The 27,470-nt window shown below is 44.6% G+C and overlaps 1 protein-coding gene and 1 long non-coding RNA gene across 5 annotated transcripts in view; one reads left to right on the plus strand and one right to left on the minus strand.

Moving 5' to 3' along the window:
- KLHL32 (kelch like family member 32) overlaps positions 1-6,604 on the minus strand; it is a 169,112-nt gene extending 162,508 nt beyond the window's left edge. For both annotated transcript variants that reach the window (XM_073220940.1, XM_017671945.3), the window contains exon 1: positions 6,439-6,604. The gene's annotated coding sequence lies outside the window, so the exon portion shown is untranslated. The remainder of the gene's footprint in view (positions 1-6,438) is intronic.
- LOC140845832 (uncharacterized) lies at positions 6,410-26,682 on the plus strand. Of its 3 annotated transcripts, XR_012124733.1 has the most exons (5): positions 6,410-6,541; positions 7,731-7,868; positions 9,802-9,907; positions 24,342-24,436; positions 25,667-26,681. It is a non-coding gene; the product is annotated as an uncharacterized lncRNA (long non-coding RNA). The 3 variants fall into 3 exon arrangements; XR_012124735.1 differs by lacking the exon at positions 24,342-24,436 and having other exon boundaries at positions 25,667-26,682; XR_012124734.1 differs by lacking the exons at positions 24,342-24,436; positions 25,667-26,681 and adding an exon at positions 11,396-13,802.
- Positions 26,683-27,470: the final 788 nt, after the last annotated feature.

Genomic DNA, 27,470 nt, shown 5'->3' on the forward strand with positions numbered 1-27,470 from the left:
CTCTTTGGGAAGGCTTTAATCCTATCTGACTTGAAAGTGAATTTGAAGTTTTTTCCTTTGAGCCTGGTGAGTTCTTGACCTTTTCATAAAATTTACATAATTCAGCATGAAGGGAAACCCCTAGTTGTCTAGAAAGATGTAGCAACTAGAACTTGACCTCACAGAAAGGCTAGGAGGTCTGTACCTGCCAGGTATTTGGTGCTGCCATTCGTACTTCCAAAGTGGACACAAAGGACAGCTCTGCTTTTTACAGATGGGGAACCCTAATGAAACCTCTGCCTGGGCAGAGGAGGCTGACCCTCCCTCCTTCTTCCTGTGGCCAGGCTGGGGCTCCAGAAGCTCGGAGGGGCAGCGGCTTGTCAGACAGAAAAGACACCATTAACCTCAAGACACCCACTCCTCTCCACAGGAGAGCCCACTCAGGCCCCACTGTTCACCCAGACCTCCATTGCACTAAGAGGCTAGTTCCGTTCTAAGTGGCAGACTGGATTAAGGCATTTGATATGGTGCATGAAATTTAAGTGGATACTACCCTCATTTTGAGGAAGGCAAAGCTGGGGGTGGGGGAAGGAGAGGCAAAGGGAAGGAATTAGCAAGTACTGAGATTTTAGTATGCACCAGGCACAACACATGTTGTGCTCGATGTTCTCCATGCCCACCTTATGTGGTCTCAGAATAGCCCTATAATCCAGGAAATAGAATTCCCACTTTACAGAGGAGGAAAATGAGACCTAGAGGGGATAGGAACTGGACTGTAGATAACAAAGCCAAGAATTGTCAGATTTAGTATTCAAATTCAGGCTCTGAGGCTCATGTTCTTCCAGCACTGCCATGCTACTTTGCACATACCATTGAAGAACTAACTCTCATAAAAAATAAGGCTTCTAAGTAATGATATCAAATGATGTACCAGCAATTGTGTCATAAAAAATTGCAGAATGCCTGCTCCTGTGCTCTTGGAGTCTGTCCCATTAGCACTGAATGTGTTCCCACTGAAGCAATCGGCCAGGATGGGACTACTTATTCTATCAACGCTCTGTACGCCAAACCGGTTGTACTGGGGAGGTGGAGGGAGCCCTGCTTCTAAGTAACTGGAACTGGCCCATCTGGCATGAAAAGATGAATATATTATGCCTCAAATAAACATGTAGGAGAAAGTCAAGAGTCTATGAAAACTGCCAAAGATTTTCCTTCTTCAGTTAAAAATCATCTTATCAGTTTGGTAATTTCAACCTTGCAAAACTATTTTAGACAAATTCACAGCTTTCAGTGCTTTTTGCCATATGTGGAACTAATCTGACTCCAAGTCAAGTTTGCAAAACTTATTTTTTATGCATAGTTCTTTTAGAAATCTCACCAAAATGTAAAGTACCATATGTCTACATCAAGTGAAATCAAATGCATTGCTGCATTGCAATGTGCACATGAAACGAGGCAAAAACAAAAGAAATGTGAAGAAAGTTGAGAGCTTCCTCTGCCTCTTAGGTAAAGATTTTGGCAAGAAGAGTATGGGAATGAAGGACCCAGTTAGAAATAACCCAGCCAGGAAAAAGGTGAACAAAATGAATTGCATCTATTAATTCCTAATGAGAGGGAAAGTTAGATGTTCAGGGATAAGTTCTCAAGTTCTACTCTCCAAACTACAAGAAATTCCAAAATAATGCAAACCAGTTATATAAAGACAGAGAAGGGGGAGTAAGGCACTGCCTGACTCGGAGAAACCGACAGATCTGTCTCCATTACCAGCAAAAGCCCTATTTAATAAGAAATATGGACTCCTTACATCACTTGTTCATAATATTTCCTATTACTTGCCAAATACAGCTGACCTGAACCAACACAGGAGTTCGGGGTGCTGACCGCCACCCGGTCAAAAATCTACAGATAACTTCTGAATTCCCAAAAACTTAACTACTAACCTACTATATACCAAAAGCTTTCATAGTCACTTAACAAATATTTTGTATCTTGTACGTATTTTATATTCTTACAATAAAGTAGGCTAGAGAAATCTTTTTTCAAATTGTTACAAATCCCCCCAAATTTTTTCAGTGTATTTATTGAAACGAAACCACATATAAATGGCCTCAGGCAGTTCAAACCCATGTTGTTCAAGGGGTAACTCTGTATCAGTGAAGAGTAAATCATCATACTGGCTTACACTGTACTGGGTGAGAATTAAAACACCTCCAACTTTAAAGCAAACTCCTGTCATGATGAAAGTCATCAGGACTACACTCTAGCTAGCTGTGACATGTTTTCTATTCTATGCCATCCTGTTACTTAGTGCCCATGGCCGCAGCACGTAGCTCTCCCACCCAGTCACTACAGATTTAATGCTTGAATCCAAATTTAATTTCCACTTGCTTGTCACATTGTTTTGCTTATCTCCATACAGGTAACAAATAAAAATACTGACCCACTCAGGATCAAAGGCAGAGTATATTTTCTGTCACTAAAAGCTTCCGTCTGGGTTTGAGCAAAGATTTTCAAGTATCTAACAGGCAGCTTACATTTCTCCTCACTTGTCCCATAGATATGACCCTCCTTAACCTTAAAGTCTATGATCTTACCAAGAGAAAATGTTTTCACTGCTATGTTCTCCTTTTCTTATCTCATTTGCACAATCACTTTCCCAGTCTTAAAAAATCCAGATATCCACCCCAGTTTGAATTCATGTAAAATATCTATATCTGCTTTCTTTCCACAGAAAAGTGATACCATGAGAGGAAATCAGGCGCCACATGTTGGATGTTAAGAATATAGACACACCATCATAGTCAATGGGTATTTACGGAGCACCAGACTTGGTACAGGGGAAATAATTCTTGGTTCACCCCTTCCTCTTCTGGTAACTCTTTTAGAAGAATCAATACTCTATCACCAGATTCTCTTCTGTGTCTACAACTTCTCTCTTAGTCTCCTTCACCAACTAGTCTTCCACTACCTCCCCCACACACCTCCAGTTCCATCTTCTTGCTGCACTCAGTCGTGGAGACCATATTTCTTCCCACAGTGTGTATCAACCTTTCAGCCATAATGATAAGCTTACCAATATCAGATATCACACGCATTATTGTCTCAATTCACATTTCCAGCTGCCTGACCAGCCAGGCAGCCCATCTCTTGACAGCAAAGGGATCCTCATTTACTATCATCCCAGCCAGCAAGGCCCAACACTAATCCTCCTCCTACACAGAACCTACCTGATCTCTGCAATCAGAGTATTTTTAATTTTCCCCTTGTGTCTGTGTTTCTATGGACTCTTGCATCCCTAGTCCAGCATTTAACATACACCTGCCTCAAAATCACAATTATGAACATGTCTATGACCTCCCTTAGGTAACTGGTAGAGAAGGATGGACTGAGAAAAGTGGCTGAGGTTCAATGTTTATTACATTGGTCCAGTTTAACTTCACATAGTCCTGACTTCATCTGTACAACAGAAATGAGATGCTGACTTCGTAGGGACATTGTGAAGACAATATAGAATGCAGTTTGCATGTAGAAAGGGCTAGAAAAGTGGAAGCTGCCAGGAGCAGTATGCTTGTTTGCTCTGAATTCTTGAGGGCAGACATACTGTCTTCACAGCACCCAGCCAGGACTTTGTTGTATTAGTATGACTCGACACCCGCACAGCTCTTTACTAGAGGTGCAACACCTTTCCATGAATTGAAAGCTGAAGTGCATTTATTCATTATTAGAGCATCCTTCTAGAGGGTGATTCTAGAAGAAGAGAACCATTAGAAGCCACTGTTCAAAGCTACACCTCTCTGGATCCACGAAAGAAACAACATCAAGTAACACTCCTTTCTGACCACCAGGTTTGTTGAGTGAAGTCCACTGGCATCTCTGTAGCTGTCATAGAAACATGAGAGGGTGGCAGCTTCTCACAAGATACCTGCTTTATTCCAAGAGGCTGTTATTTACAGACTAAACAGTATTTTCTATGCCACGGTGCTGGAATTGAATGCCCTTTTAAGTTCCCATTTATATTGCTGCTCATTTGGAATCTTGCAGAATTCTGGGGTGGGTTTTAACTAATTACCTAATGCCTTAATAGGACATGTTCATTGAAAGACTCACGATGTTCCTTGTTCTGACCAAATGTTTTTCTACCTCTTTCGACAATGACAGGTACTCAAGTGACGTTTAGTATACTTAGCCCTGTACCCAGGGAAAAAAAACTGAGCCAGGAACAAAAGAAGTTTTATACTATAAATGGTTTTGTTTCACCAGATTTAAAAAGTCCTCTTTTGGAGCACTTCGTAATCTTTCATTTTCTCCGAGGTGTAAGGAAGAGATCTAGGAACCCTTAAAAACAAACTTGGACCTGTTTATGAAAAAAGGATGCAGAACACTTTTTAGAGATGTTATATCAAAATCAGAAAACTCCTAATCATTCCTACAATGACAGATGTATTTGTTCACATCAGTATTTTATTAGAGAAAAACAGTTTGGAGTTGAGTGAGACCTCAGGAGGCTATGGCTCACAAACTGGTGGGCCAGAGGCCACATGTGGCCTAGATAACACTTTTAATGTGGTCCTTATAGTTTTTAAAATTAAAGAGATTTCACATAAAAAATCTGGAAGCTTCTGTTTTTCTTGAAAAACTAGAATGCTTTAGAGCCAGAGTGGCAACGATCCACCATAGTTGAGTAGAAGCTGTCCCCTTCATAGGAGCTGGCATGTTCCAGAGACCACAATCCATACCCCCGCTCTCCCACGTGTCTCCCACTGGGCCTGCTCAGTCCTTTACCTTACCTGCCAGATCCCTGCACACATTGGAAATGCAGACACAGGATTTTTTTTTTAAGGCAAAGAGCCTGGATTCAAAAAGGACTTCCCCAGTCACTAGCTCTGTGACCTTCAGCCAACTGTGAGTCTTGGGTCCCTCAGCTTTAAAACTGAAGACAATTCCTTGACTTCACAAGGCTGTTCATGGGGCTTAAAAAAAGAGGTACAGGAAAAGTACTTTGTAAACTACAATGTAAAATGTTTGTCATTGTTATATATTTTCCAGCCCCCTTTCAGGTTGTATAAAACCACTCTACGTACCCCAGTTACTACTGGCTTCCTTATTCCCCATATTATTACACTCTGTACAACAGTTTAAAATCTAAGTAAGAAGGATTTGATGTATTTCCTTGCCTCATTTAATAAGATGTAGAGAAGATGAACAAACACCAAAGGAAAACAAAATGAATCATTGAACACCAGTGGATCTTTAGTAGGTCATTTCTGTTTCTAATGGATTTGATATTAGTGAAAATGTAATTACCAGATTGCTGACCCCTTCAACAACTACGTTATAAGTTCACCACTAGGCACCTGAGATCTCACGGTAAAAGGGACAGTCTAGTCATTAGGGGTTCCTGGGAGATGAGAGCACTGGCCTTCTCCCCTGGCCCCACTTAATGCTCCAGTAAAGAATTCAATCCATCAGAAAAAAACCACCAGGATCTATAAAGCTTTCTCTGGGCCTCCTTCCTCTCTACATTTTAGTATAGCTCCAAAAGCTTAGGGTCTGGAGTATTAAGCCATGGCACATGCTTTATTAACTATGTCTATCTACACACAGAATATGTTTTTAAAAATCAGTAAGAGACTTGAAAGGAAACAGAATCTCAGAAATGGGCAGAGGTGCAGAAAACTACCCTTAATGTTGCAGAGGATATAGAAATATTAGCGAAGATGCGTCTGAATGCTATCTCCCTACATTACAAATTTGCATATGTATTCCTGTTCTGGTCAATTTGCAACAGAAGATCATCCTTATGTGGGATGAATTAATTCATCCCCTGCTTTTTAATGTTAAAATAATCACGCCTGAATGAACTGCAAAATATAATGTAGAAATAGAGGGGAAGAAGGGAGTTTAATTGGAATCAGCTTTCTTTATCAGGTCAGCAAAATGGGAGTAATTTATGATTCAAGACACTATCCGTTGAAAAATTCATCTGACGAATCCTTTTTAAAGCATCCCATATAGTGCAATTACCGTTTTTCTTGAAGTTGAATGAAACCCTCGTCTGAATACAGATTACGAATGCCAAATGATCACATGGCCCTCAGTGTTATTTGTTATTTTTAAAAACCAAAATAAATAACAGCATCATTTAAGAAACCAGTTCTTTCAATAGCTGTCCCAAGGCTGATGTTTAAGCAAGTCTCCTTGGCAACCATGGAGCACAGAACGCGTCTGGGGTGGGGGAAGGGAGGAAGGGAGGGAGCCACTAACTCCAGGGTTGGGAGAATAAGTAACCGGAGTAGTAATTGCTCCCGCTAGACGACGGCGGAGGAGGCTGCATGGGCTGCATCCCCCTGCATTTTCAACTCCGATCTCGCCCCTCCTGGTGCACCCCCAGCCTCCCACCCTCTCCCTCCGGTCTGCAGGCACCAACCCCGAGCAGGTTACGAGAAGAGACTGGCTTACCCGATGGGGTGAGCGGTCTGCTGGGCTGGGGACCCGAGGAGGCAGCGCAGGCACCGGGCTCTCCCTGATGCACACCGGCTCTGCTTCACCCCACCGGGCTGAGGTGAGGACAAAACGCAGTAGCTTCGCTCTGCGGGTCTGGGGGATGCAGTTGTGAAGAACTGTGTGTTTTTGTGTGTGTGTGTGTCTGCGCGCTCCCGGGCTCTCCCGCGGGGAAACCCTGTTTCCTAGCAAGTCCACAGCGGCAGCCAGCAGGAAGGTGGCACGTCCGGCTCGCTCTGCCCCCGGCGGCCGCGGCAGCCTGGAGACGCACCTCGGCGGCCCCGGCGCGGGCGGGCTCTGTCCGCGGGGCGGCTCCGCCCCCTCGCGCCTCGGCGAGCCGGCGCGCGTGCACGCCCCCAGCCCTCCGCCCCCGCCGGCGGGCCCGCGCGCGCGCCCCAGGGTCCCGCCGCGCCGCCGGGGGCGCGCACGCCGCGCATCCGCGCGCCCCGGAAGTCCCTAGCCCCGGCGTGGCGCCTCTGCTGGCTCCCTAGCACTGGCACGGCCCGACGCTGGGGCACAGGCCCGGCCTGCCTGCCCCCGGGCCCGCTTCCCGGAGCTAGAGCAGCCTGTGCGAACAGGAGCCGGGACCCAGCTGGGTGTGCACGCCACCGCTGGCCCTCTGCTTCTCTGCCCCTGACCCAGAGAAATCGTCAGGTTCCGATTAGCCCCATTCCCAGCGGTCCCTCTGCAAGAGGGACCTCTTGTACAGTGGCCCTCCATAAGGCAATATACTTATGGTGCTGTCCGAACGGCTGCATGGTAACTAAGAGTGACTGAATCACCAGCGATGGACTGAAGCCCTGAAACTGAGGAATGAGGAAGGGTGGTTGGGTATAGCTCATCCACCATTAGAACTGCACCGTTAAATTTCAGGGCCTGGCCCGCCCTTGTGCCACTTGCCTGGCATCGCTTCATTCCTGCATAAAACATGCTTAGAAATGCACCCTGGATAATTTTAATAGATAAAAGTGTTCCCTACTCCACTTCCGCAGTGAAATCCTTGCTCTGACATGGTGTTAAGGAGCCAGTTAGCAGCAGAATGAAACTGAATTGGAATAAACTATTTTGTAGAAGTCCAAGGTTTACATCACAACAAAGACAAGAGTTCCACAGAATGCTAAATCCCATCTCTTGTGGGTTTGTGTTCTTCCACACTTGGGCTAAGCACAGTTCCCTTATCTATTTTGAGGTGTCCTTAACATTTTCACTAGTGTCAAATCAGTGGTTCATTCATTTTTTCTCCTCTTAAGCCCACAGGTTTTATGTGGCTGTTCGCACCCATTTAGCCCTTGAGTGTCTGTCTGGCTTCCACTGCTTCATTCTCACTGTCTTCACATTTGGACTTTGGAATGATGGGAACTACTTATCTAGCAGTCCTGGACACCAAGGTAGGGACACAGGGAAGAATGACAAACAATTACACACATTAGGCGCAGCGTCATTCTGTAGGCTTCTTCATATTTGACATTTTCCATTGGATGTTGTTTTATACCAGAAGATCAAATGTCAAAGCATGTTTGAACCCAAAATATTGACAATAACTGGTGTCAATAAATCAAACACTCCTTTAATATTCATGAAGTATTTGTCAGTAAAGTGAGCATACTTTTATTTTTAAACTCATCTACATTGATTGGATTGCCTGTTTTATTTAGAATAGAAGCTATTTATTAAAAACAAATAGGAAAAGTGAAAAATATAACCATATACAGGAAAAAACAAATCTTTATGGCATCCACTGAGCATCTGTGTGACTATGGAAGGGTCTTTTACTGCCCAAGCTCTGTCTGTGCTGTCAGTCATTGTATTCCTATACACTAGCGCAATACCTGTGACATATTGGGAGCTCAGTACATATTGCTGAGTGGCACAGAGGTATTGCGGAATTAAATTAGAAAATGTATGTTAAATGTCTAGTAAAATTCCTAGTTCAGAGAGGGCAATTTTTCCCTAAATGGCTCCTTCAAATTGATTTGAAGTATTTTTTTTAATTAAAAAAGCATTTAATTTCTCTAAAATAATGGACCCCAGAGTTTGCTAGAAAGCCATCAAAACTCAACACAAGTGTGTATTCCAGTATTCTCTTTTTCTAGAGAAGCAAGGAGATTATAGGCACTATTTCTTTTTTGGCTACCATTATTTATGGTCTTTCTCCTTATTAAGAAAATAGCTTAAATGAAAGCCAGAAACAGACTCATAAATACAGAGAACAAACTGATCATTGCCAGAAGGGAGAAGGGTGGGGGAGGGGGCAAAACAGGTGAAGGGGATGAAGAGACACAAACTTCCAGTTATAAATAACTGATGAGGATGAAAAGTACACCACATAGGGGACCCAGTCAATAATAGTGAAAGAATGGAAGGAAGGAAGGGAAGGGAAAAAGGAGAAAATATCTGGAAACAGTGTTTCTCAAAGGCTGTCCTTGGGAATTTTAGTCATTTGTTCAACAGTTTTCTTTCTTTTCTTTCTTTTTTTTTGAGCTCTAAGAATATGTAAGTAGTGTAACTGGTGTAGAGCTTTTACTTGTCAATAAATAGGCATTGCTTCAATCTGGTGATATTGTAAGACAGAACTAAGGACGAAGAAAAGGATGTGAGTCCTTTGGTTCCAAAGCAACCAACTTAGGCAAAAAGAATTTGATGGAAGGCTAATAGGAGCTCTGAGAAAGGATGCGTAGCCTACCCAGACAAGCAGACTAGGAAGCTGGCAGGTGTTCAAGCAGGTCCAAAAGGCACAGTGCTAACAGGACAATGGAAGGCAGGAATGTCATGACTGGCTGCCTCCCACTGCTGGACTGGGTGGGCTCCGATCTAGTGCCTTTGATATTCCCAATTCACACTCCAGCCTTCAGTTGTCCTAACTTGGAGCACTGATCTCTCCCGTAGCTTGGGGAGGGAGGGACCCCTGATCACAGCACCCCACTTTAAGAAATAAAAAGGGACCCTGGGTTGCTGGAAAACTACATTCACCACAAGAAATAATGGTGCCAGAGTTGGGGTAACACTGAAAACTGACTCCCTTTCACACTGTTGCATTAAAGACTCTGAGATCCTGCAGTAAAGAAACCTCTTCCTCTTTTCTCAAACAACTATCTTAGAGTTTGTTTGAGTATTGAAGACTATTTTTCCAGTTTACAGCCTTACACACTTTATGAAGCATTTTAGAACAGGTAAAGGTTATAGTATTTTTTTTCCATCTGTCATCAGCTTGTCCATGGACTAAGATGTGAGAGAATAGCATAAATCTAGTGTTACCAAAGCTTTTATAAAACCTGCATTTTAACAGTCCTGTGACAGAGAGTTGAAATTGTCTCTTCACAGATCAGGTATCAGCCTAAAACTACATCACGAAAGAGCCATGTCACAGCTCCTTCAACTCCAGAACAAACACCTGTCACAGCTACCTTGTCCCATGGCAAATGAGGAGGTAAGTGTCGTTCTTAATGCCAGTGTCACGGTGTTCTGTCATAAATCAGTAGTGACATTAAGGAGTCACTGAGCCAGATTCCTAATCACTGTACTTCCAGAGAGAACAGATCACTAATGATGCCAAAACTAAAATTGATTTTTGCCTGATGTCCTCCAGTTTTCAAGTGGAAAATACAAAATAACTCTAGCTAATACCTCATTTTACTCAATTACCTGTGGGTGCCTTTTGTTGCTAATTTACCCTGTTCATTAGAAGCCAGTGTCGCTCCAAACTACTCATGCCATGGGATTTCTGGGCATGTTTCACCGCTAATATTTTCATATTTATATTTTCTGGAACCAAATGTTATTGTGTATGTAGTTTTCAGTCTGATTCGGTCTAGTCAATTAGACACATAATAGATGCTTAGTAAATGTTTACTATACTGAATAGAAAACAGTCTCTGCCCCACAGACAGAATATTTTACTTGTGCTACTAAATAGGTACAAACAAAATACAAAGGGATTCTTAGTCACCATTGGGGTAGGGCAAATTTTAAAATAAACTATTTTTTAATAGCTTTTTTAAAAACAACTTATTAAAAATTTTTTCATGTATCAGATTGGCAAAAGATTGTCAAAAGATTCTAATACCTAGTGTTAGAGAGAATATGGGTAAACAAGAATTTAGGAGAATGCAAGTAGATGCAAACATTTTGGATGACAACTTGTCAGTATGTACCTTTGCTTTGTTTGACACACACACCTCTTGGCATAGTAATTCCTCTGTCATTTACCCTCAGGTTATTGTTGGTTCACAAACTGGCCCCTATACACATAGGACAAGGAGACATGGAAGAGAGAAGCAGGCCACTCCAGAGTGGGAGGCGGCAGGCTTATTAAGCAAGGGGACTGATATCAGAGGCTTGTCTCAGGTGACTGCAAAACAGACCTGTCAGAATTTTAAAAGTTTACCCAGAGGCCTTCAGTCACATATACTGTCCAGATGGTCTCAACACCACCTTACACCTGTGTTTTAGAGCAGCTCCCACTGTGGGAATGGTGGGCAGAGCGTATACTCCAAGGTCAGGGAGGGGATGAGGCGGCTCTGACAGCCCAGGTCCAGCTCTCTGGTCAACAGGCAGTCACATCCCCTTGTGGACCATCTCCAACAGTAACCTCAAATAAAAATGCAAAAAGTTATGTAAAAGGGTACTTGTAATTCAGTAATATCCAGAAGAAAGAGAGGGAGAGGGAAAAAGGGAGGAGAAGAGGAGAGAAAAACTGGAGTCCATCATTTGGGGACAAATCAAATTGTTTGGATGCTAAGTGGCCAGGAAAAACATTAAGTAAGTCTTCACACACTGATATCAAAGATATATCACTAAGTGAGAAAAGCAAGGTTAAGACCCATAGGTATAATGCCTAGTTTGTGTAAAAGTAGAAGATAGGGAGGGGAGGAGGGTGATGTGTGTGACCGTGTGCTTTTCCACTTTACTATCTCAGGAGGAAAGAGGTGAATCTCCAGCTGGCTTCATGCAGTCCCCCCGCGCCCCAACACACACACAGCTGGTGGGACCTTCCCTGTCACACCACTGCCACAGGGCCTCCCATCCAGTGTGCTCACACACATCCTAGGCCATCAGCAGGGTCAGGAAGGACCCCTTTCCTGGCACAGACAGGATCCTCTTTGGCTGGACGGTGGAAAGTGGTGTGAAACCAAAGAAAAGGAAAATCCACACTCTCTCTCCCTAGCACAGGTGACGGCTGTATTTGGCTCAGCTGAATGAAGGCTGGGTGATGGGGGGTGCTCACCCTGGTGCAGGATGCCAACTCTGCTCATGTCCAGGGGTTCTTCTGGACTGGGCCCCGTGTCCTGGCCCCAAGGAGCAACCCCTTGCCAAGCCTTCACTAGCTTCCCATCATCCCCACTCAGGAAGCCAAGCCCAGCTCCCCAGGTAGGAGCCTTCACTCCCGCTCATGATGGTCTTCCCCGAAAGAGTTCCTGTTTCGGGGTCCACACACCCCTGCTGCTCCTCTGGGGGCCTAGACTTTTGAAACTCCCAAGAAGTAAACTTGTCTATTTGCTTCCAAGCTGTTGTCTCTACTGTCATCCCTCCTCTGAGGCAAGCTTTGTAAAACACCTACTTGGTCCAATGAGGAATAGGCCTGAGAACTAAGTAACACCAGGAAATACAAGCATATCACTTACATCAAGACATACCCTACACAGGAAATTTTTATTCTCTCTGGGAAAGGTAGTGAATGTGGATCTATTATTTTTCATTGTATACCTTTCTATACTGTTGATAATGTTTATGATCAGCCAGGAATAAAATGTATAATATTAAAATGCGTTTGTCCATAAAAAGTACCACTTTTTAGACTCAATCTATAAAAATGGGTATTCTGGTACTTTTAATTGTATACCAAAAAATAGTAGGCATCATAGTCAGAAAAAAATTACTTCAACGTTTTGGGAGTCTGAACTAATCAAGTCGCACTGCAATGACATAACTATACCTGCGTGGAAGCCTGGTATGAGTGGAAGATTTGAAATCATGTGGAAACGGATCCCAAACTTCTAACATTTGGGCAACACAGACCCAAGATTTCTCCCTTTCAGCTCCAATTTCACACTCTGTCCTGACCGTTCCCTTCTCCCTTTAGCTATAGTGACAAGCCAGTCACACTATTTCAGTTGAGTCTCCTGCATCAGGTACAGATCTTTGGCTTCTGCTTTAAGTGGCAGGAACCGAATCTGGATTATTTGAGCAAGAATATACCTTTTGGGAAGGATACTGGTGGCTCAGAGAATTGAAGGACTGGGAGGGAAAACCCAACAGCCAACATTTGAAAACCAGAAATTCAAACAAAAGCACCCCATCCAAGATTCAAAATACCAGGAAGGTCTAACTGGCCCAGTCTAGGTCCCAAGCTCATGGCTATGTGGTGGGCCGAGGGGGTGGGGGAAGAACAGGATGGAATGGAAGGAATGGGGAGGAACAGTCCCCAAAAAGAGCAGCAGATCTCTTACCTCAATAAGGAGCAAGGGGTGCTGCTGAGGCAGAAATAACAGCTCCACCTTTTTGTTCATTACCTCCATCTTTTAAATGGAGACTGCACTGAAGAATTTTATTATTTCTTTAACTATCTTTTCCCCTGCCCCACGACTGCTTAAAAACACATTTCAGGTGGAATCAGAACTGTTTAAAACAAATTAAAGTTCTTTTCAATGATATAAATAAATGCTCTTAAAAAGTGACAAGTAAACCACTCATATAAAGATGCCCTCTCACGGACGCTGCTTAGAAAATTCTCTCTTACACTTAAGCCAGCTATCCTGAAATTTAAATTGAACATGCAATGACACATCCGAATTTTAGTTTCTAATCTTAGAACTCTCTGTGTGGGATCAGTTTGCACAGAAAGTTCATCACTATCTTACAGTAGTGTAATGTGCATTAATGTACCTATGCTTCTAAAATTCTAATTCCACAGCAGTAATGTATGTATTTAACCATGCCATTGATAAAAAAAAGTGTTAACTTTACTTACTGAAGTCATTTCTTTCCTTCGAACTTTAATGTTTCCAGTTCACATCAGTTTAAGGGTGAAATAGGTCATAATAACTGTCATAAATAACAAAAATATGTTCCCAGCTTTCTCCTGTCTGCTTAACTGAAACCAGCAGTTGCATTTCAAGTTGTCTCCAAGGTATTTTACCAAGGTGCTCTGTTCACGCATCCAACCCACCCTAGGTGACACAGGAAATGGCCCTTTTGCTGGACACACCCTAAGTGCCCATTCCACTGGCACCTTGGAAATCAGCTCTTTTCCTTTTTACCTACCTTTAAAAAAAAAAGAAAAAAAGCTCCTTTCTTCTAGACCAATGGTTCTTAGCCAAAGGCAATCGTGCCTCCCAGAGGACTTAATGTCTGGAGACCGGCTTTTCATGAGTAGAAAGTGAGGTGCTGCTGGCATCTAGAGGATAAATCAGGAATGTGGCACACAGGCCCCCCTCCCACAACCAGGGACACCTGGCCCTGAATGTCCACAGCGCCAAGGCAGAGAGACGCATTCCTAGACGCAGACCCACGTCTCGGAGAGCTGGCCTACAGGACAACCTGAAGAACAGAAGCTGCTCTGTCCTCAAAAATCAGTCCCCTTGTACTTTTGAACTAATCGTGCTCCTTGTCTCTGACTTTCCTTGGAATGATGGACTCTTGCAGCATTCGAGATGGGACTGTCTCTTCTATAGAAGATGTAATGATCATTGAGGCACTGAACACGAAAGGGTCCCTCTGTTATGGCTCTTGCTTTCTGTTGCCAGCCCTCTTCCTGGCTGCATCCCTCCTCTGGTAACAGACCCCACTACCCCACTACCTTGACCCCAGGAGTGGGCATCTATCTCAGGTCAGCCAGACAATAGGTCTGCACCAGGATCTTTTTCTTTTAATCTCAAGTTAAAGAAAGAGAATCTCTTTTCTGGTCATAGGCTACAAGGTCAGAGACTTTGGGGAGAACCATCTTGAGACAGGGAGGCTGTGCAGAGAGAAGCAGAAAGAAAGGAACACAGGGAGAGAAGAGGAAGGGAGAGAGAAAAGGTGACAATGTTTTTGTTCCAGGTCATCCCAAGTCCAGCTCCATCCCCATACTCCCACCGTTTGATTTTGCATGCAATCAATTTGTCATCTTCTGTTTAAGTTGGTTAAATTTGGTTTTATCATTTCCAAAGTAAGAATCTTGACTCATCCACTATCTACAAAACCCTAACAATTGAACACAGCAGTACAGGGCAGCATGTGAGAACAGCTTTTATGTGGTGCACAGAGGGCTCCTGAGGTTCTGGTTATGTGTTTGACTCTAGAAGGGGTTCAGATTGTTCATTTCAGAACTCATTGAGTTGTACATTTATGTTTTATGGGGAAAAAAAACCAGTTTCTTTATGATGACCACTGAAATATAGCACTCCAGAAACTTAAAGGAAGGAAAAAAAGACATGGTATGTGACCTAAGTCATAACTTATAGCTTTTATTTGAATCAGTGTAGGGGAAGAAAAAAGCTTTTCCTCTATCCTTTTATGTTCTGGGCTTGGGGCCTGTGAATTAAACTGCCAAAGACAGAATGATAGGAGAAAAAGCACAAAATTTTATTTGATACTAATATTTGAATTTGAATTTTATTTCATTTTTTACTGAAGTATAGTTGACATATCATATTATATTCATTTCATTGATATTCTAATTTTTATGCACATGGAGGCCTTCCTAGAAAAGAAGTGAAGGCCTAAAGAAGTGATTAGACCTGGGGGTTCATATACCATTTAACAAAGGGCAATATATTGTGGAGAAGTGACAAGACAAAGGAAAAGGAGTTTGGGTTTCTGGGGGTGGTAAATTGTGGGGAGTTAAATATATGGGGGAAACTAATGGAAAATAAGGTTATTTTAGTGAGGATTATTTGGGCAGATCCATCTCTGTACTGACTTTCTGTCTCCAGAGATAAGGGTTGTTCTCCTCCTGGCACAGGAGATGGGACAAGGAACACGGTCACAAAGGGAAATTTATGTCCTGTGTTTAGGCAGAAAGAGGGAGGAAAAAGAGTTCTGTCCGTGATTGCTGCTTAATTGTGTTTGGCAAAAAATAATCCTTAGGCTAAAGTGGCATATGAGGGGTGGCATATTCTGATCTCGCTCATAAGTAAACCTAGAATCATATATATACATAGTACTTTTAAGATTATAGAGAATTATTATTTCTCACCCTTACTATGCTCAATTTGATGTTCTACACCCCATTTTTTTCTTCATGAATAAACACTCAGTGATTCACCTAATCCACCAAGAAATTAATCGCAGATTTGGGGCTGAAATTCAGGTTTCCTGCTTCTAAACTCAGAGCCCTTCCCTGAATGTGCAGCTTCTCCTGAGTGGAGAGAGGAATCACAGACAGGCGAAGCCACTCCTCCCAACAAGCTCCCAAGGTACCCTGTCATGTATCCAGCTCAGCCATCGTCTTAGGTTACTGAACTTTTTGTGTGCATATTTCAAGGTGCTCCAGTGGATTGTGAGTTCTTCAGTTGCACAGCCATTGTTTGACCCATTTTTTTGGTCTTACTTTTTATACCTCTTACCATGCCCAGTACAAGTAATAGGAAAGCACTCAATGAATGTTTGTTAGGTGATGGATGGGTAGAAGAGTGGAGAGTGGCTGGATATGACTTAAGAAGCAGTGAGATGAAAAACATCTTTGAGCATTATTGTGATTGAATTATGTAGACTGAGAAGTACATTCAGTAAAGTAGATTGGGGCAAAATTACAGGAAGCTGCAAATGCCAACTCAAAGCATTGTACTGGAGTCAGGAGGCACAGGTGGCATTCATTCTTTCTCTTTAGGAAAGTTGACCCTCCTAATAGTTTGAAGGAAGGGTTATTGTAATTGTCTAGCATTTAGTTGCTAAGAATGTGGTGCACAGTAGGGGCTGAGGAAATGCAAAAGAGAGGAACAGTGTTGGGACTATTACTAGCTAAGACCCTTCTACCTCAAGGGGGTTTGATGCAGGGTGACCAGGCTGGGTACCTGCTAATCGGCAGTGGTGCAGGGGATTAGACAAATCAGTGTATTTAGGAAAGCCAGGTTTCAAATGCTAGCAAGAATAAGTATATCTAAGACCAAGGGCCAAAGACAGATTCGCCATTAAGGTTGCAAAACCAAAGATTTAGATCCCACTGGATAAGGAGTCAAAGGGAAGCATGTCCTTATCAAGTGCAGAGGGTCCTCAGTCGTGCTTCACAGTGATATCCTTTTTCATTCATTTCCTATTGCTGCAGACCAAATGACAACTACAGAAGCTCGAAGCAACACAGCTTTATTGTGTCACAGTTCTGGTGACTGGAAACCCAACATAGGTCTCATTGGGCCCATATCAAGATGTTAGCAGGGCTGAGTTCCTTTCTGGAGGCACTAGGAGATGACCTGTCTCCTTGCCTCTCGCCAGCTTCTAAAGGCTGTCCACATTCCTTTGCTCACAGGCCCTTCCTCTATCTTCAAACCTAGGAACACTGGGCCAAATCCTTCTCATGCTGCCATCTCACGGGTCTCTCTCATCTACTCTGAAGGACCCCTGTGATTACCCTGAGCCCGCACTGGATAACCCAGCATACTCTCCCTGTTTTAAAGTCAGATGATTAGTGCCCTTAATTCCATCTGCATCCTTAACTCCCCTTAGCCATGTAGCTAACACAGAGTTCAGGGATCAGGACATGAGCATCTTTGGGGACGATTATTCTGTCTAACCTTCTCCCTGGTCGGGAAACAGTGGTGGGCCTGGCCTGCATGATGAGAGCTCTAGGTGCTGACGGGCACATACGCCAAGGGAAAGCCTGGGGCTAACCTGAGCTAGGCCACTTCCTCTCAGAAATTTTTCCAGTCATGAACAGTTACCTCGTATGCCCTTAGGGCAAACGAATATCTATGAAACTAAAGTTCACGTAGTCACCCTACCCACCCCCATCCAGACTGTGGTGTACTAGACCAGCTTGTACCACTTGGAAAAAGTCATTATTATATTTTTCAGGAATTTTGCAACACCAGGCTGACATTTGCCAAAGTAGGACTATTTAGACCATGGAAAAGAGCAAACACTACAAATTAGAGCTCCTCCCCTGGGAAATCCGGTTTTCTACGTCTGTCATATCACTGGATATGCATGAATTTAAAAGCGAGTGCCGGCAACAGTCTGGGACCCACATTACATCTCAAAGGTAGTGGCTGGTTAGTGCAATTAGTCTGGGTCTCCCAGACAAATGCCAAGACCAGATAGATGGCAATTTTGTCTAATTAGCCTCTGCTCTCCAGTAGAAAATGCAAAATTCAGTTTATTAGTAGCTGGGGTGTTGCCAAGGCTAATCAGAGTTAGGATGTACCTAAATGGGGCAGGCATGTCAGGAAGGACATAGCTCATTAATAGCTAATTAGCAAGGTTATAGATAGCCACAGATCCATGCTCAATGGGGGTCAAGCCCTTCAGAGCTGGTCTAGGAAGTGGAGAGTTAGCAGAAGTAGATGGCATAAGACTTTGGAATCATGGTGTATTCATATTCTTTCAGTCAATAGGAAATTTTGAGCTTCTACTAGAAATATAGAATACCATAGTAAAAATGCCAGTTTGCTACTGCTAAAACAGGGCTCACAAGCTATGTTGGTGGGAAATGTGTGTGTGTGTGTGTGTGTGTGTGTGTGTGTGTGTGTGTGTGTGCAGGTGGTGGGAAAAAGAGCAAACAGAAAAATGTACAGGGAATCCCACTGCAAGGTGACTGGTTCATGGAGGTACTTAGGAGGTCACATCACTGAGATTTCCTGGGTCAGGAAAGTCCTGGAGAAGCGGCATATAAAGTGAGTCCAACAAGCAATAATCATAATAGCTAGTATTTATCGAGTGGCTCCTATGTGTTAGTTTAAGCCCTAAGCACTTAGACACATTGTACTTCATTTATTCTTACGCCATAAGGCATGACTGACACCCCTATTTTACAAACGCAGAAACTGCAGCACAACTAAAATAAAGACACTTACCGGAGGCTCTCAGTGAGAGGTCGGGGTGGGAAAGCAAGAGTGAGCCATTCTGAAGGACAGTGGAGAGGAAAGCGTCCCAGTAGAGGGAACAGCATGTGGAACGTCAGAGTGGGTTCCAGGAAAACGGGAAGCTTAAAAAGTCAAGTGCAGGGTGATGGAATGGGATGCTGCAGAAAAGCACACACCGGATTGGGAAGTTGCTGGCAAGCAGCATTTATCTGTGCAGTTGTTAGCTTGTATTAAAGGGGTCACTGCAGCATTAGTAGGAAAACAGAGGGAGGAAATCTGGAAGGCCTCTCCAGGAAGCAGCGGGCTCTGCGGGTTTGGTGCTGAGGAAGCTGGACTGGCGGATTTGGGAATCATGTCAGTAAGGATGGAAAGCGAAGGCCGGGTGGCAAAGGGATGAGACTACCAAGGGAGAGGGGAGAGAGTGAGGACCTCTGAGGGCTCAGGACAAAGCACCGAGGAATCCGTCTTCAAGGGTCAGATGGAGGGCTGGGCACCACAAGGACACGAAGGAGAGGCGAGAGGTATTTGGGGAAAGAGCGCCCCGGAAAGGAGGGCATAACCAACTGCACCACCGCCTGCCGCAGAGGGCTCAGCAAGACAGGAGGGAAGCGTCTGGGGTTCAGCAGTTTGGGGCGTGGCAGGGTGCTTGGCGGGACTCTCCCTGAAGTGGGAGACATGGAAACCTGTTGACCATGGTTGAGCAGGAAGGGCAGGCCCAGAAGGGGAGACAGGCAATGAAACTTGACTGTGACAGGAGAGGAGATACAGGGCAGCAGGTAGGGGGACAGTGTTGAGACTGCTTATTTGTTCTTCAGTTGGAGGGGTCTTGACCTCATTTAAAAGCTGGTAGGAAAGAGGCTGAAGAGAGAGGGTCTGAAGAGTAGACAACCAATGGAGGGAGAGTCACTCTGGGTGGAGAGGGTTCACAACGAGAAAACTGGGGTTCACAACAAGAACTGGGGGGATGCTGAAGGTACTTGAGTGGCTGGAGGTCCCTGAGGAAGTGGGAGGCTGGGGCTGCGGGACTGGTGGGCAGGTAACCTCAAGGGATAGGAAGTGGGGGGGACAGAGGAAATCCCACTGTGGTTTGGGGTATATAAGCTTGTGGAGAGACACTGTCTCTGGCTTGAAAGGCGAGTGTATCAGCCTGGCAGGGATACAGGCTTCAAGAACTACGTCCATCTTGGAGTTGTCCCCATGGCATGCAGGCCCTGCCTTCTGGAATGGGCATACCCTTCTCTGGGAGGGACTGCCGATGGAGCAAGAGCTAGTGACGCCATAAGGCCGAGAGTTCAACCACGGGGCTCATGACTCGGTGCTGTCGTTTCTGAATGCGTAAAGGGGCCTTACAAACACCATGTGAATTCCCTTCTCCTCTCTCTTTTGCCCTCAAAACGTCACCAGGAATGGAGCAAGATGAAACCTGGAGGGGTCCATTTTCACACACAAAATACTTTACTCACACAGATAATTTTTTAGAGTCAGGGGGAGAGAAATGGAGTTAGGTTTTATATCATAGTACTGAAATACCTTCAGAATGAAAGAAAACAGTGGTGCCAGCCATTGCTACAATATCATCTTCACTAACATCGATACAATGTTGTTGGAAAGAGTCGGGAACAGTTGGTGTCAGCTCTCAGGATATGGGAGCAGCAGTGGTGTGAAAAGGGCCACTGGTCCTTTCTGTGTGAAGTGGTGGTGACCCTGCCCCTCTGCCAGCTGAGCCACGAGTGCTGGATGCTATTCTGTCACTCTGTAAGGTGCAGGCATAGCTTCCCTGTCACCCATTTATTCCTGGTGGCAAAGGACCCAGGAGAGAAGAGGTATTTGGGAAAAGAGTACGCCGGAAAGGAGGGCATAGCCAACAGCACCGCCCTCTGCCCTTGTTAAAGGGATGGAGGGCTGGCCTCTCAGCCAAGGCTAGGTTAGAGCCTTTCCAAGCTGCATAGAAGGCCACCCACAAAGGAGTGGTCGGAGCAGAGTGTTAAGTGAGACTCAAGAGTCAAGAAATCATGGAAAGTGCCCCATAGAATCACAGACCCAAAGAGGAAAAGCAGTCATCGAAAGCCAGCAAAGCCAGTTAGGGCTGTGAAAGATGGCTGCGGAGAGCAAGGCGCAGGCAGGACATGTGGCTAAACTAGAGCTACTGTGGGTAGAGAATGGTTCTAGTCATTTCCAGGGGAAGATGTCAATAGACTTGACATATCACTGAGTCGTTCATGTCAGGAGTACATGCAAGAAAAGCAAAGGCTACTGGGAAACAACATACCAGCTTTCCTAACATTTGATCAAGTGCCCAAGCCACTTCAACGTGGGGACAAAAGTGAGTGTGAGCATGGGGCTCAGACTTGAGTCTGACCTGAGGACCCCAAGTCTGCCTATTTGACTCTCATACCCTATATGTAAGATGCCACCATTAGCTGAAAGAAAGCCCACTCACATGGGCAAGGGGTCATTTGCATCAAGAGAGACCCCAAAAACGACCAGCCCCTCACTTATCCCCGTGCAGTGTGACAAGTAAGCAGGAGGCAAAGAAGTTTCAGGGCCTGAAGGAGCTTTAGGCTCCATCGCTGACACCGTGGCGTGAGTGGGCACATCGTGGTCCTGTGATGGGGCAGGGCAGGCTCCTAATCCAACACAACCGGTGTCCTTATCAAAAGGGGGCATATGGACACAGGCATGCATATGGGGAGCCAGCCACATGAAGAGCAGGCAGAGATGGGGTGCTTCTACAAGCCAACGGACACCAAAGAGTGCCAGCAATCCCCAGAAACTAGGTGAGAGGCATACCCCCGGGGCAGAGCCCCCCTCCCAGCCCTCAGAAGGAGCTACCCTGCCAACACCTTGACCTCAGACTTCCAGCCTCCAGAACTCTAAGACAGTACGCTTCTGCTGTTTAGGCCGCCCTGTTTGTGGTACTGGGTCATAGCAGCCCTGGCGAACTGGTGCTAAATGTCAAAACACTGTATGGTTTTAAAAAGATACTAAAAGTATAGTTGTGTCTTATTGTACTATTTATATAATTAACCATATTCATTTCACAATGCATATTCACATGGAATTAACCATATGTAATGTGTAAAAACTGTAATTTTAGTAAATAGTAGTGTTTTTAATGAAATAAGCCATTGTCCCGGACACCATCCTCCTTAAAGTCAAAGCTTGAATCTCTCCTAATTTCACGTCTAATTGTATCAGCAAACCGTGTGCCAAATCTAACTGTGTCATACTAATCCAGATTAAAATAATATTTCTATTAATACTGAGGCTTTTCCTAAAAGGCTTAAGGGATTATATATGGAAATGCAGCAAAGATTGAGGATCAAATCAGTAACTTCCATTCAGATACAATGGATTTTTAAAATAAACAAAAAATCACAAACTAGCATTTTATTATCAGCAACAAACATTTATGAAGCATGTACTGTCTGCAGATCACCACATAAAATGCTGTGGATGTGTGGACGTGAGCACTAATGATACTGGCCCCCAGTCTTACAATACAGATGTGAAAGCCAGTGCAAAAGTAGAAACAATAAATAACACAGACTAGAGTGTTCACATGAGTGCTGCTGGCGCTTATCTAAGCTCCTGTTTACATTTTCCCTCATAAACGAGAGAGTCAGTCTTGACTCTATCATATAAAAGTGAGGTGGGGCCGGGACATGTGACAAGCATCATGATTAACTTTTCCTGCCTAGGATGAAAAATGCTGAGATATAAACAGTATAGTAAGGACAGGAAGGACCCCATGTTAAGGCTAAGAATCCATTTAAAAAAGCAGAGAGTTGAGAAGTTAGGTTTCTAACATGTTCTCTGGTAATCACACAATAACCCGATAGCCTATCTTAAGGCAAGGAAAGCAGTCTTAACGGGTATGTCCCCACTACTTAAGCGTAACAACTATCTTGGAGAAGAATAGGATAAATAAATTCCTTGTGTTGGGTTTATTTAGCAGAGTTAGCTGGAGGACTGATAATAAAGGAAAAGAGACATGGTGTCTCTCACCAGAGATAAGCATCTTGAGGACACAAGTCAAGCCTATGCCCAACGAACCCCCTCTGCCCTTTGCCCCATTCTTGAAAGCCTTAAAAGACAGAATCCCCAAACTCTCAGTGTGCCTCCTGAGTATGCCCACACTTGCCTTTAAGTGCATACTTTCAAATAAAGCTTTCTCATTGCTCAAATTATTGCAGTTTGTCTCTCTGCTGTTTCGTTTTATTTCCAGGTCTTCACTCTGTCTCAGGTTTACTCCTAATAAGTAGGAAGGGGCTGCTAAGAGCTCAGATTTGGACGTGCATGTTTCTGTCACCTGGGTGACCTGGATGAAACTGCAGCTATGTGATCTGCTCTTAGTAGCCGGCCTGAAAATCTCCTTTCTTTGGTTATTTCTCAGAACATAATCTCTCCCCATCCTGTGCTCCATGGCCCCCCCTAAATCCTGGGGTGGTAGGGGCTGTGCAGATCCAAGCAAACACAGGCTGCCAGGTGACCCTGGTTTCAGGAGTTAGCAAGGAAATCTGCCCTAGGCCGAGAACTTTCTCTCTTCCCTCTTACCTGTTCTTATCTTATCTGCACTTCCCTGCTCTCTGCTGCCTGCACGGCAGCTGCCATCCCTGCTGCTCTTGCTTTGATGGATTCCTTCTCACCCACACTCCTCTGACCTGCTTGAGAATTCTTTCTCATTCAGAGTCAAGAACACTCCCCCGTCCAGGTTGAGGTTTCTCCTAGCGCTTCACCTAGTGCACAGGGAGAGACCCCCCCGGATGCAGCTGCCCTCCAGCAAAAGCATCCCTGGGTATTCTCCTTTGGGTAACTTAGAACTTAGCCATGGGAAGAGGAAAATCCTGTTTACGTTTTGCATAGTCTTGTGGTGGAATGATTCTCTTTCCCTCCCCATAGGAATAGGGTTATAAAAACCAGGGAGGTCCTAGGTATGGGACTTCTCAGATGCCACCCCTGGTTCCAAAGGACGGAGGCCCTTGGAAGGGGTGTGGTGTAGGTAGTGGAGAGCTCTGCTGTGGAACCTCACTCCCAGCATGTCTAGCTCCTCACTCCCAGCATGACAGGCTGCTGTCACTGGGTCTAGGAAAAGTGCCATCTCATAACAGAACCCGGCTCACCTCCAGACCTGGCTGCGTATGCCTTGTCTCTGAACTCCTGGCACGTACCTCCAAACCTCTTCCTTCCACTTGTCCTTTCCCTCCTGTCACACGTATGGAAAAGGGTGAAGTCCTTTAAATCTTTCGATTCAAAGCTATCATCCATTCTTCTTAACAAGTATACAATTTCAGCAAGGACAATACTATCGACATTTTAACTTTTCATGCATCCAAATCATTCCAAGCCCTGCATACAGAAGGCACAGCACTTTTGATCTCTTCTCAATGTGCTGCTGTCCAGGTAGTAGTTGTGTTTTCCTTTTCTGATCAGCACTCAGATGCTGGACTAAAAATACTCCATGCAGTAGGAAAAGAGTACTGGATGGGGACACAATATAGCTGGGTTCTCATTCTGAACCTTCCCCTAGCCATCTGCAGGCTCTCGGGTCCATCACCCCATCTTTCCTGAGCGGTCAGTATTCATTACAGAGCTGAGACAGGACCACCTTAGCTAAAGAGTAACGCAGAACAGAGGGAGCGGGGGGGGGGGGGCAGTAGGCTGCTGGCTCTTTTAAAATTAGGGAATAAACTGGGTTGCGAAGCATAGTCCCGAACCGAAATCAAGACCAATCAAACCGGGTGTTTAGTTTAAAAATCTCGTCATTAAAACAAGAAAGAAGATCCCAAAATAAGCCTTTGTGACACAAAGCAGAGCAGAGCAGTGAGTTTGGGAGCTGACAGGAGTGTGTTTTTCTTTATGCAGCATCTCTGTCTTTACTTCCCTCCTGTCCGTGTGGATCTGGCAGGGATGCCTGACACTCCATCCATATCAAAGGATACGCACATGACCCACATCAGGTCAGTGAATGTCCCTCTTGCTAGGAATTTAAATCTGGGGCAGAAAAAGTCCAGCAGCAGAAGGCAGCTGGGTGTGAGTGGCCAAACGGTGACATCTCAGCACCCCTGGTGTGAAGCCCCTAGAGCTAATCTTGTAAAAGGTTCCTTTAGCAGGTCTCAGCACCCTTCATATAAACCTTCTTATTTTGCTAAAAGAGTCATTCAGTTTCTCTGGTTTCTAGCAAAAGAACAGTTAGAATTAGAATCGGCAAAACGCTTAGAATTCAAACAGGCAAAAGTAAAAAGCTCTGGTCTCCCTGGGCAGCAGAAGTCACTCAGAGAGCGGGCCCAGAGTGGGGAGAAGCAAGCTGGACTCCGCACTGCAGAGTGGTGACGGGGAGTGCGGGCCCCGGTGGGTCACAGCGGGCCGTTTCTCATGGAGAAGTGAGCTGTCTGTGGCTGAGGATTCTAAGTTCTGACACCCTATGATTCAAAACGATCGACTCCATGGCCAGGGATCAGTGCCATCCTCAAGCAGGATGAAAAGAAAAGAGGCTTTGTGTTTTTCTCTTTTGTCTTAACTGCTCTTGGAAGGGGCTGAGTGGATGGGAGCATTCGCAAGTGTATTCAGAAAGCCTGAATCAAGCACTCTGATTCACTAGTGTAAAACACAGGAGGCGCAGAGGTGACAGAACCTGATAGTAACACTGGCTAACATTTTTCACACGTTTCACAAATCAATCCTGCCAAATCATTAGGGGAACCCTGTTTTGTTACTAAATGTGCACGTTTATCCTCGGACCCTTCTGTATGTGGCATGTCAAGCATGTTTCTGTCCCATAGCATCTGCAGTTTGTTCCCTTGCTCCAGAGCATTGTTGGAGGAGGGTATTGAGAAGATGTGACCACCAGTTCATGCATGAGCTGGACCTGGGCACCTGGAGGTGCCCCCAGCCCCCGTCCTTGGAATGTATGTTCCTCTTGCCTTCCCTGCTCCCAGAAATGCTCCAAGAATACAGGCTGGAGACAGAAATACAGTGTAGACACTATCTGGACCCAGTACATGACTGAACCCCATTAAGGCCCTTATATAAATGTGTAAGATTCTGGTGGGTGGGTGTTGAGACGTATTCATCTTGCAGCTGTGCAAGACAAGCCTCATAAGTAAGTTCCCTAGCAGGTGATAACTGCCACCCATGAATCTAGAATGGTCTACCTCTCTCTTCTATCTCCTCTTGTCTTCCTAATGCAGTTATACCCAGGAAGCTCCTGAGAAGACTGTGAACCAATGAACACTTTTCCATCTGATGCCTGTATTGCTCTTTGCCTGACTTCAGTTACTTTGAGAATGACACCTAATCATTAAGGTCCTCCTGGAACATCCTATAAAAAATAGTAACAGCCCCCACTTTCTGTCTCCCTTATCCTATTTGATTTTTCTGCAAAGAACTTATTACCATCTATTAATTTTTAAGTATTTGTGTATTTGATTATTATCTTTACATACCAGAATGCGAGCTCCATGAGGCCACATATATTTCTCTCTTTGATCAGGACAAGATCCCCGTTGGCTAGAATAATACCTGGCACACAGTAGACCCTTAATACATGTTTGGTGAATGAATTAATGATTTCAAATACATAAAGCAGGGTACTCCTTCTCTATTTGAAGCTGTGGATGGTGAAGGCACAGGATGAAACTCAAACTCAAATAGGCAGAATTCATTTTACTGAGGTTTGAGAATGTAAAGCAAGCCCCTTGTCCAGGATATATTCCCAGTAGTCTGTCTTACAGGCTGAAACTCCAGTATTAGAAATATCCCTTGATTCAAAGTCTCCTGTCCATTGGGACAGAGTTTTCATTACTAGCAGCCAAGGGCGAGTGGAGATGCTGGCCTCCATGACTGGTCCCAAAGATCAGGGCTCCAGGAAGGTCTTAGCATTGGGAGAGCCTGTGGCAGGCCTGGGCCAGGTGTCCTGTGGCAGACCACACAGGTACCCCAAACTTGGCGGATTCTAAGGCTGAAGCAAGGGAAGGAGTGGCCAGAGCACATCGTGAAGCTCTAGGAGGTGAGCCTGACCCTATGACTTTCTTTCCTCCTAGTTTCATCCTTGGAATTGTTGGATTTTATATTTTCAAAGAACTCTCTGGTTTTGTTTCCTGTGTAATTAATTTCTGCTTTACCTTCTGTCCTTGCAAAATTTGTTGGATTTATTTTGATATTCTTTTTCTCGTGTTTTGACTTGAATGCTTAATGCAGATTCATTGACCTTCGAACTTTCTAGTGTTCTAACAAATGTGTTTGATAGAAACACACACACACTGTCGTTCAGTACTTCTTTGGCTGCATTCCCCAGGTCTCAATAATTATTTCTTTCAATGATGTTCATTTCTATATGTTTGTCCACAGAGAAGGCCAAGAAGAAAAGCTGTAGGGAAGGAAGCTGGGTGAAGCCTTCTCAGCTGAATGAGGGGCTATAGACACCATTTCTGCTTTTGACTCTCTTCTCTTGTTCCTTTCTTTCCTTCTCTTTCATCTCCCATTTTCCCCAGTATCTTCTTCCCTCTACTCTCCCTCTCTCCCACATACAGCTATCTTCTTCCTGTCGCACCCAGAGAACAGATGAACTCTTGTCCAAATGGCTTGCCTTTCCCCAGGAGGACCTGCCTTTAAAAACTGGATACAGCAGAGAAGAGGAGAGAAAAACCATAACATAAAGGAAGGTACGGGTGGGTGACTGAAATTCTAAGCCAGGAGGGAAATAATGGAGCAGGAAGGAGAGAAAGGTAGTAGAATTCTGGTGTCTCTAAGACACTCTAATTAGGGAAGCTTCTTTACATCCAAGGCTGATTCATACTCTCGCTCACTGAGGCTTCTTGGAGACAGGTGCACTCCAGAGAGGCTGGGGACCTGAAGAGAAATGCCTGTCCGCACGGTGTAGAGACCTGGCAAAGCAGTAGCAAATTTACTAGTGAGCTACTGTGGCTCTTAGGTAAACCCTACCAGAAAGAATACTATTGCTCAAGCAGGAAGGTTTTATTCTCTCAACATTTA

The sequence above is a fragment of the Manis javanica genome, chromosome 13 (genome assembly GCF_040802235.1).
Source record: "Manis javanica isolate MJ-LG chromosome 13, MJ_LKY, whole genome shotgun sequence".
Lineage (NCBI taxonomy): Eukaryota > Metazoa > Chordata > Mammalia > Pholidota > Manidae > Manis > Manis javanica.